The 12,461-nt window shown below is 37.2% G+C and overlaps 1 pseudogene; it reads right to left on the bottom strand.

Annotated features, from left to right (window-relative positions):
• Positions 1–12,461, bottom strand: part of LOC115293469 — a 40,265-nt pseudogene that overhangs the window by 5,417 nt on the left and 22,387 nt on the right.

Below are 12,461 nucleotides of genomic sequence, written 5' to 3'. Positions count from 1 at the left end.
TATCCTAAAAACCATTGTCTCTGTGATTGGGGCAAGTTGCTTAACCTCCCTGGGCTTCATTTTCTCCTTTATAAATTGAGGAGACAGACCACCCTCTCAGGGTTATTGTGAGAAAAAGATGAATTAACACACCAAACGCGCTTTGGACAGAAACTGGTACAAAAAAGCACTAAGGATGTATTTACTATCACTATTAGATGTGACTGGCGAAACTTTAATACCATGTGTTTTGAATGCAAAAAAAAAAAATTTAGACTTGCAAAGTACAATGCGAAAGCAAAAAATTTGTACAATGCTGATATATTCCAATCCAGTAATTTAAAACAATGTTGTCCTGAGGAAACCGAGTTTTTGATATTGACATCTAAGTCCTGCATCACTTGGGGCCTCGCCAGTCTAGAAAGTGTCAGGGATGGTGGGCCCTGCTCCAGGCTGTGAGAACCAACCATTCTGACTTCTCTAAAAGTCAGAAGATTCAAAAGATATTTTTAGAAATTATCTCTAGCTGGAGTTTTTTACTAACCTCCTCTTTCTAGGTAGATGTTTACGGTCCTGAAGATTCGGATTCAGTTTTCCTCCTCCTTTCTTTATTTCTAACAGCTATGTGAAAACAGAGCCTCCCTAAGTTTCATTCCCATTAAATATGTCCTTCAGGTCTTTGTTTGTTTTTGAACATGAGAAGGTACTGTAATATTTATGCAGAAAATTACACTTCCCTGTGATTCTTGGCTGACTTCTGGGATGACTCAGATGCTTATTTCCTCCCTCTGGCTGGTAGCTGCCAGCACAGGCTGTCAGTCAGCAACATTTGCGGAGTGCCCGTGGTGCGCACACCACCAAAGGGAGCTAAAAACAGAACGGGAGCTGCAGTTTTGCTTTTAAGGTGCTTACAATACACTGAGGCAGTCAGGACAAGCACACGAGGTATATACATAATGCATACCACGTGACACAGAAGTATGCATATGTACTAGCAGGACTGGTCTGGGGCAACATTGACAAGCAGGTGTCTCTGGCTTCTGCTAGGTCCTATTTTCTATTTTCCTTCAGTGCTTCTAGGTGCTGCTTCACACAGTCAACAAATATTTATCAAATGCTATCTGTATACCACACCCTTGAGTAAGTAACAGATACTGCCTTCCAGAGCTTCCTACCAAACCAGTATTTTCTGGAGTATTGGCCCTTATTCCCAAACCCACCCACACCAGTCCTCTCTCCCTCTCTCTCTCCCTCCCTCTCTTCCTCCCTCTCCCTCTCTCTCTCTTTCCCCTTAGAGCTCTTTTCTCAGCTAGCTATAAAGAACTAAGTATTAATTTAAAAAAATTAAGAAGTCACACTAAAGCATGACTAATGAGTTACAATATAATACGTTAACTTTTATCAGCCCAAAGGAATGGATCTGTAATGGTGAAATTATGGAAGAAAAGGCAACTGGATAAGAGAAGATGTGTTTTGAAAAAAAAGTCCAAGAGGTTCCCTTTTTTAGACAGCATGTTTTAGATTTGGATTTGCAAGGCCAACACTGCAGGTGTTATTTCTACCTAGGTCCTCTGTGAGATGGAGGAGACAATAGTTGGTATATTCCCCCATGGCCTTAAAATCCAAACAGTGAGGCTTCCCAGAGAAACAGTTATCTGAAACTAGGAGAATAATATGCTTTTTCTACCAGGTAAAGGTTTTCCTAGAGTATAGAACATTACTTTCAAAACAATGCTTTGAAAAAGAAAAAAATAAAATAAAACAGAGCTTTTGATCAGTAGTGTCGTAACAGTGCCTATAGATAAGGCACAAGTTAGAATAAGAATAAAAAAATACAAACCTTTAAATGCTCTCGAGCCTCTCTCATTAACCAACAACTTATTCACTGTTGTTTAAATAACCCTAATTTAGTCCCTGAGTGTACGTTGAGTTAATTTGCCCAGGACATAGGGCCTGACTCCTTTGGGCTCTGTCTGGTTCACATGAATTGCACATAGTTGTTTCAGACCAGACCTTTTCTCTTATCAGCGTAACTATCTGTACCTGTTTACCCCTTGCCAGATTAAAAAGCTCTGTTTAGGCTTCTATTATTCCTACATCAATCTTTGGACCTACATCTGGAGCAGGAATAGAAAGGCAATAAAAACATATGCTAATAGCCTTGTGCCATGAAGACAATTGTTTCTCTTTTAGAAAAAGTTCCTCAAATATTAGAAATGAGTTAGAATTTCCAAGCTCAGGGGCACCTGGGTGGCTCAGTCAGTTGAGCTTCCGACTAAGGCTCAGGTCATGATCTCAGGGCTCTGCTCCTGGGTTCCAGACCTGTGTTGGATTCTGTGCAGACAGGTCAGAGCCTAGAGCCTGCTTCGGATTTGTGTGTCTCTCTCTCTGCCCCTTCCCTCCTGCTTTTGCCTTCTCTCTCTCTCTCTCTCTCTCTCTCTCTCTCTCTCTCTCTCTCTCTCTCTCCCTCCCTCTCTCTCTCTCTCTCTCAAAAATGAACAAACAAGCAACAAAAGATTTTCCAAGCTCAGTTTACTAGAAAATAGTTTTTAATGAGAAATAAGATTTTAAAACTAAAAAATAATGTTCTTTGTATGCCTAAAGTCTTTTCATAGACAGTTTACTCTGCCTACTTTAAAATGGGGTTTAGGGCACCTGTGTGGCTTAGTCGGTCGGGTATGTGACTTCAGCTCAGATCATGATCTCATGGTTCATGAGTTTGAGCCATGGGTCAGGCTCTGTGAGATCAGCTCAGAGCCTGGAGTCTGCTTGTCTCCCTCTCTCTCTGCCCCTCCCCCACTCATACTCTGTTTCAGTCTCAATAATAAACATAAAACATTTTTTTAAAAAGACAAAAACATTAATAAAATAAAATGGGGTTTGTAGGGGAGGCTGTGTGGCTCAGTCACTTAAGCATTTAACTCTTGGTTTCAGCTCAGGCCACAATCTCACAGGTTATGAGTTCAGGCTTCGGGTTGCTGGTGCAGAGCCTGCTTGGTATTCTTTCTTTCTTCCTCTCTGTACTTTGAAAAAGTAAAATAAAATGGGGTTTGTAATTGTAACTGAGACATTGTTTGGATGGCTACACATGATTTTAGCATGGGAATTTCTTCACGAAAGTATGAACCTGAAATGTTATTGAAAGAGAGAAATGTTGCATAATTCAACAGAGGGAGGCAAGAACTTTGAAGTGTGGGAAATCGTATGTGTAAATACCTAAAAGTGAGAATTAATTATGTGCTGAGAATAGAAAACTGGTTTCCTGACTTTAGGAACATGGTAGAAGATGAAAACTTTTGGAAAAAGAGAAAAAAGTAGCAAAAGATCTTCAAGTTATGGTGGCAAAGTAAAGTTCGCATAAGTGATTGAAACATAGTCACTTTCTTTTTCTATCTTATTTGTTAAGTCTAAATTTCCCAGACTTTATATCCATTTCTCCCTATGAATACTGGAAGCCTTTCTTGATTTAAATCCTGAACAAATGATGTGTTTATACAGCTACCTTCCTGATACAATGTTAGGCATCCCACAACTTTATTTATGAGAAATCAATACTATGAAGTCAATACTGCAAATCAATTTCCATCCTAAGGAGCCTCTTAGGTAAAAGTTTTAGGCATTTGCACATCAGAAAATAAATTATTATAACTCCTGGAAATATGCTAGATTAGGTACCTTGATTGAACTTCTTGCTAAGAATAATTTAAAATGTAGAATAAAATATATTTTTTAATTGCTTGAATGTATGGATGACTTGGGAAGCGAGTGAGAAATACTCATGGATCAAAAACTAATTAAAAGCAGAAACTCTGAGAAGCAAGCAGAAAGCTGAAGTCAGTTTTTCATCTGGAGGGCATCTGAAGCTTCAGTTTTATGCCTTTGAGAGTGGAAAGGGCAGATGGGAAAGCCTGAGCTTGCCCAAGTTGGGAAATATTATAGGAAACAAAATTCAAGTATAGCCTGTTTACAAAAGACTCATTTGAAATTAAATATAGAAAAAAGTTAAAGTAACAGGATACAGAAAGATGTGTCAAGCAAGTGTCAATCAAAGGAAACTAGTGGCATCCTGGGAAGCTGTACTTTACTGGGAAAATGTTACTAGATGTAAAAGATTAACACTTGGTACTGACAAGCACAGGATACATGGGTAAAAAGAAAGTTAATTACCATCCCCTTTCAGGAAGATAATCTGGCACTATCAAAGTATTAAATTACATAAAACATACATGTGCTTCAACCCAACTAACCTACTTTTTTCATAATATTTTTCACCATTTTTTCCTTATGATTTGGAAACATGAATTTGATGAGATCAAGATTTCAGGAAGCAAACATTGTAGCAGATAAATGATTTAAGGCTGTAAATGTAAAAGTTGTAAACCATTACATGCTGAAATGGAAGACGGTGGCTCATGGTTAAATGGAAGAAATGTCAATAATTAATCTAAGTTAAGGGGTGTTGCAGAGTAAACCTGTGGCTGTTTTAAATGTTTGGTAGACATCAGTGTTCAATTGGAAAACTAGCTTTCATGACTCTTTGGAGGTCCTTCTTGTGGTTAGGATGGAATGAACCCTGCCCCCACTCAAAACAAAACAAAACAAAAACCTAGGAACTTCCCTCAGAAAATCAGATCTCTGCTTGCTTCTCTGGAACCTCAAGTAGACCCAGTGACACAGCAAAGAATGAAATGCAGAACTATATACATGAACCAAGACAAGAAATTCCTATCATAGTGGTAAGCAGGCCTCTTGAGGGCTGAAGTATCCCCCACACAAAGCCTAAAAGTGATCAAGACATTGGTTCTGGGCACCTATGATCTGGAAGATTTCTCATTCTGAGTGCGCTTCGGACACCACACAATTCTCCCTAGACTCTGCCGGCATTCAGAGAGGTATGGAGTTGTGTCTGCTCTCTCCAACATCTATCATCATCTTGTATATAACTTTTTCACAACTCGTTTGTTCATTTGGGATAAAGGGAAGTAAAACTAACTTTAGCTAAGTCTTAGTTTGTGTTCAGGATTTGGCATCTACCATAAATGTTTTGAAATACCACGTCAAGTACAATACACTTCTTTAAAAAAAAACTGCTGATTTGTTAAAACATTATTAGCACAGTGATTCTCATGTTCATTCTCAACAAATACTAAAACCACTACTTCTACTACCACATCTGCTTCTGTACTCGATTGTTAAGAACCTGAGAAGTTACAAATGCATATAAATAAGGAACTAAAAGGAAGAGAATAAAAAACTTGGAAATTTATGGTAGATAACTGACTATACAAAAGAAAGAACTTTACGTATTTATGTAAATAAATATGACACCACAGAGATTGTATCCATTTTACTGCTTAGTTACATATTATTTGGGGGGGGGGAATAATATTCTTTACTTTTCAGTTTCTTTATTTAAAAGTACACACAATTCCAGAGTGATGTCACATGTTATACAGACTCTGGTAGGACTATGACTGAATCAAATCTAGAGTCAAAAATGCTTCAAAGATTCCAATAAATGATTTGAAAACAATCTTAACAAATTGTATATTGGATCATGCCCATGGACCATCCCAACTGTATCCTTTCTTTGACTGTGGAACCAGAGAAAGATCTATAGACCTTCAAGCTATCAGTCCAAGATAGATTGGATGACACTCTCCCCACCCTAGCCTTGGCTCAACAGCCCAGCTTCCCTTCAGGAAGTCAATCATCTGTATGTTGATTCAAATCTTCCTAGAATGTGTTTATATCTTCATAATGATTCATGTGTGGGAACATGAATTTATTAAATGTACTACCTGTATTTAGAGAGGCACAAAGATTATTTCTAGTGACAAAGGAAAGCCACAGGTTGCAGAAAAAGTCTGATTATTTCAGGAGGGAACGGACAGTCATGCAAACAACCCAACCAATGATTCCTGTAGAGTTTTTAAGGAAACACACACACACACACACACACACACACACACACACATACACACACACATTTTATATTATATATATTAAAAGCAGTTTCTCTTTGGTCCCATGTGAGTGTCAATCCCTTAAAGGCCTGGGAGAGGGGGGGAAATGCTCTTTTTGCTTACACAATGCTTTATAGAGGACTCTGAGTCTTTGTGGATAACAAACGCAAGGGAAGAGGAGTTGGGGATGACTGGAATCAAAGACATAAATGGACACTAAGATGAACAAAGTAAACTGCACAGCTCTTGAAGTCAGGGTATTTTCCATATAGTTCGTAAGTGACATTTTGGATTTGAATGAGGAGTGGCTGAGTGCCTTGCAGGGGTTGTGAGAGAAAGCAAAGCCATCCTGTGTTTTCCAATGAACTTAAATCATTATTGGTTCATTCTGGGGGACATTTTAGGCTCAGGAGGATGCTAGAGTAAGCTCTGATTCTCCCAAAAGTTGAAAAGCCAAAAAAGACACAGAGCCAACAGAATTTTGTAGGGAAGCTCCCCTAACACTTCCAATCAGATTTCTTTCAGCACCTCTAAGCTCTCCACTGTGCCATTTCCACAGGGGAACTGAGAGTGGGGATTAGCTCTCATCAAAATTCCTGAAATTTCCCTCTCGAACAAACCGTATTAACGAAGCAAGTCAAATGTGTTTGATGCACTATATATGGCTTCACTTCACTATATTTGAGTTCTTCTGAGCTGGTGAGGGAACTAGGAGGAGCGTGACAAGGGGGCTGATGACTGGACTTCACTCAGCTCACACATGCTCCCAGCAATTCGTCTGAGTGAGAGAAATCTCCTTCCCATTCACTTCTCGTTCTTCTCCCTCACATCTTAACCGAGTAATCTGGACTATTTAGTTTTCAAACTAACAGAGTTCATCAAGCTATTTGAGAACAAATAGAATCATTTGTATGTTTTGAGGAGCACATCATTATATTGATTTCAGGCAACTGATCCATCTAGGTGGAAAAGCATGCACTGGATATAAATGAATCCCAACTTTGTAAGGACATGGGTCCCACTTTCTCTTAAAAAATTCCAGGCTAATTGCTGCCTGTTTGAATATCTGGAGATTGCATGAAGAAAAGGCCCAACTCCTGTGTCCCGTTGACCTTTCTGTCCATTCTTAGTTCAATTAATCAGAAGAAATAAAGACTATTTGACTTCCCATAGTGTGTGTTATGTAATGGAAATTAACTCAGGATACCAATATATTAAGAAAATATAAGAAAAAGATGCATGATAAAGTTATAATTTATCAAAAAAGTAGTAAATTCTTTACTGGCTAACATTTTTAGTGTTCCAGTTGAAATCTTAATTTTTTTCTGGTACTAATTTTATTCATTTATGATTTCAAACAATTTTAAATTTAAAAAAATTTTTTTTTAATTTTTTTTGGTTTTTATTTAATTTTGAGAGACAGACAGAGACAGCGTGAGCAGGGGAGGGTCAGAGAGAGAGGGAGACACAGAATCTGAAACAGGCTTCCAGGCTCTGAGCTAGCTGTCAGCACAGAGCCCAACATGGGGCTCGAACCCATGAACCATGAGATCCTGACCTGAGCCGAAGCTGAGACTTAACCAACTGAACCACCCAGGCGCCCTAGTTTTTTAATGTTTGTTTTTGAGAAAGAGAGACAATCTACAGCCATACCACCCTGAACGCGCCCAGTCTCGTCTGATATTGGAAGCTAAGTAGGGTCAGACCTGATTAGTAGGTGGATAGGAAAAAGAGAGACAGAGCATGAGTGGGGGAGGGGCAGAGAGAGAGGGAGCACAGATCCAAAGCAGGCTCCAGGCTCTGAGCTGTCAGCACAGAGCCTGACCCGGGGCTAGAACTCATGAACCTAGAACTCATGAACTGTGAGATCACGACCTGAGCCAAAGTCAGACGTTTAACCAAGTCACCCAGGCGCCCCTCAAAGAACTTTAATTAGCATCTTGTACAAGGTCTTATATACAATTTTTTGTTGATTTTGTGGTAATTTTTCTCCAAGGTTTTAAAAGTAAAACATAGACTTTTGTCTAGTATCAGTCACCTGATTAATAACTAGGGAATATTTGTTTTCACTTTTTGCATTTTGTCAATATATACTTTGAGGAAGTAAAGTCAAAGCAAATCAAATCCTGATTCAATTATTTTATGCCTTTGAAGTTAGTGGCCAATATTTTAGTGACTTCATAGAATTTGTCTCAGTTTACTTTTAACAATTTAGTTAAATTCGTGCAATTACTTCATTAACTTTTCCTGTTGTTTGCTGGTTGACAATGCATACAAAATTTTGGTTTTTTCAGCACCTGAAATTGACAGTCCATATTGTTCTAAAAGGTAATTCCATCCTATTGTTTGAGCACCCACGAAATCCATGATCTTTAAAACATCTGTTGGAATGCTGTAATAAGAAGAACAGAAGTGAAAAAAAAGTCCTATGAAACAAAAAACTGTTTTTTTCTTATTAAAATTTTAAATTGCTATAACAGAATCTCCCCTGAGTTATTTTTAGTACGTAATGTGTTAAACCATTTTTTCTGTCAAACTTTTATAAAATTATTTTATGTAACTTTACTTTCCAAATTATTTGTGGGATTTTTTTCCCCACTGATGATTAAATATTAGCAAGGAGAATAATCATAAAATTTTAACTTACTCAGAAATGAAAATAGAAACTTTATGAAATCAATAAATACAAGAGCTTATTTCTGACATATAAAAGCAGTGGCTTATACAGACTCTAGAATTGAATAATCTGTATTAGTGGTATGTGATCTTTTTTAAAAAATGTGATTACCTGCTGCTTTAATTCCCACATTAAGACTATCTTCTAACCAGACATTCTGAGAGTCATCTGATTCCGTGGGTCTAGAAAACTGTAATTTAGCACAATTGATTAGGTTCAGTCATTTTATAATTTGAAACACTGATAAGATATAATAAAATTATTTTCTGTCCACATAAAGAAGAAACCACAATTTTGGAGTTTTACTGCCCTATAGAATATTAACTAGTTTTGATTCTAATTTAGTTTATGGTTTTTGATTCCAAATATTGTTAGGTCAGTAATAACTGGTATTCATTTTAATAGCTTAGAAAAACACAACAGAGAAGTAGGAATGAGGTAGGAAATTTGCATTTACCATGTAGTGACCATATGGTAGGGATTGTACTGGTCTCTGTACATCATATTTAACTGTCAAAGCTACCTAGTGAGATCATTATTATCCTGATTTTTAAAAAGTGGAAATGAAGCTTGGAAAGGTTAAGCAACTGGTGCAAGGTGACATAATGAGCCATTTTGAAGATGAGATTTAAACCTATGATTCTAATGTCGTGTTATTGCCACTATATATGCTTAAATATCTCAAGTATCAGTTGAATAACAAAACTAGGATTAGGTAATTAAATTATAAACTACATTGTTTTGATTTTAGTATATTTACTGTACAAATGTATGAAAATTGATAACAAATACATTGTAAGTTCTTTGAAGGTAGGACCCATCATTGACTTGTTTACTACTTTATCCTTGGTACCTACAAGCAGTGCAGGTTCACAGGCAACATGCAAAGAATTATACTTTCAATACATGGATGAAGTAATCAATTTATGTAAGGAAATTCTTCATTATGGTTTAATACTAGCAGTTTTGATGTTTAGGGGAACAAAATCTACAATATTTAGTTATGTATTATTGATTACTAGCATAAATGAGCTTTACCCACAAATTTTCATAACTATTGCATTGGATTAAACATGCGGAGTTATCATATCTAACCCATAGGTGGGTTGCTGCAGGTAAGATCATCCGTCTTCTGACAAGTATAGAGATGGTTATCTCTTTATGTTATATGACAGCAAGATGTTTACATTTTAGCCTTTCAAACATGAACAAAAAGAAGAGAAAAATAGAGCGAAAAGATCCTTTTTTCTAAAACTGATTTTTTCCTTTAATCACAACGACCAGGAAAGTACTGAAAAAAGAAAACTGGAATTAATGTTTTTAAAAAGAATTCAAGATAGGGTTTCAAAAAGCTCACTGAGATTTGGTTATACAGAGAGAAATTATGATAGCCTGTCAGCAATCTGGCACAGGAAAAATGGACACCATCACATTACTCTCTACTAAAATAATGACATTTCTCTTCAGTTTTAAGGAATGAATTTTCCTTAATTCACATACAAATTTGATTTCTCAAAACATTCAACTCTAGAGTGAGAGTTTTAACAGTAACACTGTGAAATCTGGTATTGGACAGAAATCAAAGCGTACACTGAAAACATTGTGGCATCTGTTAGTATCTATGGGTTGCAAACTGCTAAACTGAATGGCAACATAATCCATGTGATCACTGGGCATCTTTCTGATTATCATAACCACTGCAATCCCTTTTTGCCAGGATATATATAAACTTTTGATGCCCCAAGTCATCAGTTTCCCATCAAAGATGAGATTTGAGGTCAAAATTCGGCCTGTGGTATTGATTAATGAAGAAGTAAATATATGCATATTTAAAGGTATCCTTCCCTTTTTTAAAAAAAAACAAGTTTTAACAAATGATCATTGGTGTTTTGACTGCATGTATATTTCACATCGCTTTTTATCTTTAAAAGACATTACTTTTAGAGCTTGGGCACCCCCTGTTTCTACCCTCTGGCTCTCTTTCTGTTACCATGCCAATGCTTTTTAGCTCTCCCTCTAAAAAGACCTAAACCTCACTTTCACAAAATCTATTGAGCACTTGCTATATGGGAGCATGAAACATGGGTATGTAATTCCCAGCATAGCTTTTTCCCCCGTGTCCTCACTGAAAGGTTTTAGATCTAATGTCTTGCTTGATCAAAGACTTTTGCATCAAAGTGAAAGGAACAAAGAACAGGACCGATGTCCAGATTTACTTTAATTTTCCACTGAATTCCACCCACTGAGAGAAGAGTTCCGTTGCCATCTGGCTGCAGGGAGCTTGGTTCAGGTATCAGGCCAGTTTTAAGATGGTCGAGCCAAGCAACCTGTCCCAGACTGAGCTTTCATTGCTCCAGCTTCGCATGTCAATCACTGGCTTAAAATATCAGAGAAGGTAATGCTGCAGAAAGCGCAGGATGATTTACAGAGAGGCTAAATTTAGTAATCACATAGCTCCTACACCAAACGGGATCAACTCTAAACTGTCTGCGTGAATCTTCCCCAAACACAGAACAACTTATCTTTGTACTTTTTTTTCTCTCTTTCTGGACCCCACTTAGCATATTTAAACAGTTTCTCCTTTAAAAATATGATTTAATTTCCTATCTGAGGGGGAAATATTAATGATAAAAGATAAAATCACATTTAGGAGGAATATTTTGCTCACAATCCTGATAGGATCCTCTCAGGATGGTTGTGACAAGGAACAAGGAATTTCCAACCATTCGGTGTTGACTGTGCTCAATCAGCCAGTTCCCTCAGCTTCTGGGAGGTTTATCCCCAGGAGGTCACACAAGCAGACCAAGTCTCACTGATCCTCCAAACACTGTATATTTACTTAATGAATTTTCTGGAAGTGACACAAACCTTGAAGTTTTCAGAGACATCTGAAATATCCCTTCTGTCCATCACATGGTAAAACAATTTTAAGTATTCCAGACCTTTGAGGAGTGCAGGGATGCTCACTTCATGCTGGAGACAGTGAGTCAGGTCAAGGGTTTTGTCTAGGGTCAACCTTCCTGCTCTGAAGTGCGAAACAAGTGTTGGCGACTTCTACATGTCTTACATGCACACTTACATATCTCAGTGTTCTTAACATTAATATAAATACGATATAGGGAGCAATGACAGGAGCTGTTCATTATAGCCAGATGACTGACTCGCTGTTTGATTTTAGACAAATTGTATAACCTCTTTGGGCCTCAGGTGCCTTCCCTATGCCTGAATATGATAGTAACTTCTACTGTTGTAAGGATTAAATGAGTTCATATATGTAGAGCACTTAGAGGAATTCTTAGCACACAGTAAGAGCTTTATAAATGAAATTGTAGCTAATATTACTATCTAGTACCAAATGATATCAAAGTTTTAATATATTATCTCATTCTCTAATTATTTAATTTCTGGATTTGAGTTGCTCCTCCCTGTGAATTTGGAACTTTGAGGACAGGTGGCATGTTTTCTTTTTTAATGCCTTTCCTAGAGCCTAAGAGAAGTAGTAATTCTTCTGAGTGGGACAAAACAAGTATTTCCATCTTTTATTAGAATATTTAAATACCAAAGTTATAGTCCTTCTCTACATTTTCTTTTATGAGAAGAACAAACAACAAACTATTATTGTGAATACCAAAACATTAGGGTCTCTTCTGTGGAAGAAATAAACCATCATTTTGTCATTTTTTGCAAAGTGATTCTTGCATGTGTTTCTAAGAGGACTTGTGTCTGCACGTGGTCTGTAAGCTCCAACTCCACGATTAAGCGTAATAGTTTGGTACGGAAACAGATTCCAGAACAAGGAATGTCTCTGTTGAATTTTTCATTAACATAATGCCTTACCT

This window comes from Suricata suricatta, chromosome 6, assembly GCF_006229205.1.
Source record: "Suricata suricatta isolate VVHF042 chromosome 6, meerkat_22Aug2017_6uvM2_HiC, whole genome shotgun sequence".
NCBI lineage: Eukaryota > Metazoa > Chordata > Mammalia > Carnivora > Herpestidae > Suricata > Suricata suricatta.
The sequence above is the reverse complement of the archived record's forward strand: the minus strand, read 5'-3'. Positions and strand labels throughout refer to the sequence as shown.